Here is a 3,754-nt window from a genome sequence, read left to right as displayed (position 1 = left end):
TGCACTGTCTTCATCACCAGACTTTCCAGTGAGTGCAATCCACTCTGACCTCTTCTGACATAATTGCTCCAGCGTGTATATTCCTTATCCCCGGATCATCCGGTGAGGCTACATGCCTCTGGACATAATGCTCGGTGAGTACAATTTCCTTAACACCGGACCATCCGGTGAGAATAAATCTCCCGAGACTTCTCAAATTCAACCAAACTTTATCCCGGCTATGGTAGCTTCTTCACGTATTGCATCCATGAGACCTACTAACTTATATTCTTGACAAATATGTTAGTCTCATTGACTATGTTATCATTAATCACCAAAATCACAATCGTGACCTAATAGGGTCATTTTCGCTACAGAGCAACTAATCACAGTCTCAATTCTTATATCTGCTCATGCAATTTTAGATTCGGTCAACCAAACATAAATTCAGCTCAACCTGTTACAACCAACCAAACACTCATAGTTTTAACAAATATGACTCTACTCAGCCTACATATGCGGTCTGTACAAACAAGACCCATACCATCGCATTTGGGCCCTAGTGGGATATCCACATCAACTGCTTCTTCTGAATCGTCCGATTTCATGACTGGTCGCTCTGGATCGTTCGATATGGTGCATGTGCCCCCACATCGTCTGGCAGCTTTGTCAAGGCTTCGAGGAACTTCTCCGCTCGGCTGGCCGAGAAATTTCCCCGCTGGCTCCCTCGCTCGTTCAAGATATTCCACGCGCTCCCTCGCTAGATCGTTCGAGAGAATCTGCGTTCTTGCATTTTGAAATCTTTCGATTGACCCTATCGCCGGTTCTACTCCGCTCGCCGTACCCGGCGCCGCCACCACCATCGTCTATCATCTTTGCTATTCACCCCTTGTAAGCTCTCCACTCACTGTAGCCACCCCTCCTGATTGCCTTGGATGCGGTGGCGACGCTGGCCATCCTCTCCTCCTCATCTCCCCATTGTCTCGCTATTAGGTTCTTGGAGATGCGATAGATATCTGTACTAGGGTGGGCGCGTCGACTGCCCTGGCAAGCACTGCGGTTCCTGCGCTAGGCTTAGGCATCAGGAGTCCAGCCTCCGTCGCGCCCTTGAGGAAGCACTTTTCCTCGGCAGGTCGGCCCCAACCTATGCTATCTCGAAGCCTCTCCCGATCTCGCGAAATCGCAAGGTTCGCGGACCTGAACCTGAACCTGAACCTGCGGCTCCCTATGAGCGCGGATCCAAGAAACGCCAGTTTTCTGGTGCCTGTTACGTGATTTCTCACAATACATGGGACGTAGGCAAAATCTCAAAATAGTGAGCCCAGAGACCCAAATAATCCCCCGAACTCTTGGGAGGGGGGATGTCCCTAAGGTATAGTAAGGAGGGGTGGTTCGGCTGGCCTGGAGAGCGGCCGAACGTTGGTTTTTGGGTGGCTGGACACGGGCTCGGCACCATGCCACCCCGGACCTTGTCGGCCGGACTTCGGCCACCGGCCGGCGGCGGTGCTCTGTCCACCGGAGCACCTGGGCCGGGAAGTGGTTTTTTGCCCAGAATCGCCGTTTCGGCAGGGCAAATCGCCTGTTTTGGGGCTGTTTTACATGATCCTCGGCAACGGGTTAAAACGGCTTAGGGAGAATGGAACAGGTGAGCACGGCACCAAGAATCGCCAGTTTTCATGTGACCGAACTGTGACCCCAAACCCCCGAAAGATCAAGGAGGCATCGAGCCCCTTCGCCATGGAGGTACTCCGCTCCATCATCTCTCGCTTCTCCTCCCGCTCCTGCACCCGCACCCAATCCGTAAGTTTCGTGCGCTCATTTATTCTGGTAGAAAGTAGAAAGTACTGGTAGTCATAGAAGAGAATGACATGCCTCAGTAATTACTTGCTCACTACACATGGAAATTCTGGTACTATGCCCATATGCCAGTTGGTGCTTTCTTTGTGAAGGGTTTCTTTCCGTAAGTATACGCTTTCGTAATATCTGGCCCCTCTGGTTGTTCGAGCCCTTGAGTTAATTGACATGTTGTCATGGCTTATCCTACCACCTTAGGATGGATGTCTTTGCTGGTTTGATCTGCACACCAAAGATGTGGTTTTGACCATTGAGGCAGCAAATAAACAATCTCTTCAATGTGCTTTAAACCAGGTCAGTATGCCCTCGAAATCCAAACATCTTCAGAAGCTTGTTCCAATATTTTGTGACACATGCAAACATCACACACTTAAATTCTATCGTTCATAGGAAATGAAGATTTTGTGTATCTTTCTGCTGGAAATGAAATATTCTCCTTTGATGTTCATATGGTAAGTTCAGCATCCAATTATAATTTTATTCTTAATTTGAAGGTGTATGATCCAACTTACTTTTATGTTGCCTGTACCTTGGTTTCTCATCATTTACATGATTACAGTGGTTTTCTTGTAGGGACCTCAATCGAAGCCATTAGAGACGTATAGGTACAATAGAGATGAAATCAATCAGGTAGTATGCACACTATAAAAATTCCTTTATTTTAGTTTAAAGTGATGCCATGACACTGTGAACTTTCTCTTACAATTTAACTATAGGCTTTATGCTAACACTGGATCGTGCCATAGATTCAGATTCTAATAGTTCTACCTTTGACTCAGATTGCTATCAGCCCTAAAGGTTTTCTCGCTGCTGCAGATGACAGAGGGGATGTTAAGGTATTGAAGATGTTGGAAATGTATGAGCATAAATGCTGAAGACTATTGCACGTGTACCTATCATTTCGTAACAAATATGAAGCATCAAGTGCTCCAGATTTCAGTATTGGCTCTCTTGAGTTTGTCACATGAAAATGAAAGGGTGTGCAAACCTCCTGACATTGTAGTGCTGCTACAAGTAAATTTGAATACACAATGATTTGACTACACAAGTTTATTTTATAGGACCAATAAAACAAATTATAGGGTACAATTGCTTTAAGTGATGAAATATTGTATAGCAGTTCTGTTGGAATGTTCAACACAAATGCTGCACTTGAAGTTAGACACAAGCTACACATGTAAGGACTTAGGAACATCATATTGGTTTGCTGTAAGAATCTTTCTCATTATGGGTTCAAATTAATCACTTTGCATGTTTCTTCTTCGTTTTGAAACCAAGAAATACTTTTTTTTTTGAAGCAGAAGTGGATTGATAGATGGTTTAAGAACTGGAGTGCAATAGATCATAAAGTTAGAAGAATGATATATGCAACTCCTTGATAGGCACAATTAATCTTGTACTCTTATTCAATGATTTCATTCTTGAGAAGTTCCACTTTTCTTTTGCAGCTTGTCAATACCATTAAAAAATGCCTGTATAAAAGATTGAGGGAAGCCCACACAAGTGTATCCTTATGTGGTATGACTGGATGGTTTTGATGATCTTTCTTTGGATAACAGTGCTCCACTTTATGTTTAAAAATTGTACTATGATCCGCAGATCAATCTTTCCATCTTCATGAATCTTGTGGCAAGATTATCTGCCATGAGAATCTTGTTTTGGATCAAAGTCCAAGCAAAGAATTTGCATTTGTTTTCCGTATGCACCTTCCATATTAGACCGGTCTTGTATTGATCAAAGCAACCATGGAATTGGGTCATGTATGCGGACTTAGCCGTGTATTGGCCATCTGGTGTCCATCGCCATCGGATGGAGTCTGCAATATCCGGTTGAAGGGTAACAACTTGCAATCTTATCCAAAGGGATACAAACTCTTCAATTTGCATTGAGGATGTTATTTTACCCCTAAGCGTGCAAATCC

At 44.4% G+C, this 3,754-nt stretch overlaps 1 long non-coding RNA gene across 2 annotated transcripts; it reads left to right on the top strand.

Moving 5' to 3' along the window:
- Nucleotides 1–1,670: 1,670 nt before the first annotated feature.
- On the top strand, nucleotides 1,671–2,888 carry LOC133905208 (uncharacterized). 2 transcript variants are annotated; one of them, XR_009907585.1, is made up of 5 exons: nucleotides 1,671–1,722; nucleotides 2,032–2,127; nucleotides 2,224–2,285; nucleotides 2,407–2,463; nucleotides 2,650–2,888. It is a non-coding gene; the product is annotated as an uncharacterized LOC133905208 (long non-coding RNA). The 2 variants fall into 2 exon arrangements; XR_009907586.1 differs by lacking the exon at nucleotides 2,650–2,888 and adding an exon at nucleotides 2,613–2,636.
- The last annotated feature ends 866 nt before the right edge of the window (nucleotides 2,889–3,754 follow it).

The sequence above is a fragment of the Phragmites australis genome, chromosome 22 (assembly GCF_958298935.1).
Source record: "Phragmites australis chromosome 22, lpPhrAust1.1, whole genome shotgun sequence".
Lineage (NCBI taxonomy): Eukaryota > Viridiplantae > Streptophyta > Magnoliopsida > Poales > Poaceae > Phragmites > Phragmites australis.
Note: the sequence above shows the minus strand (reverse complement) of the source record. Positions and strands in the feature narration are given on the sequence as shown.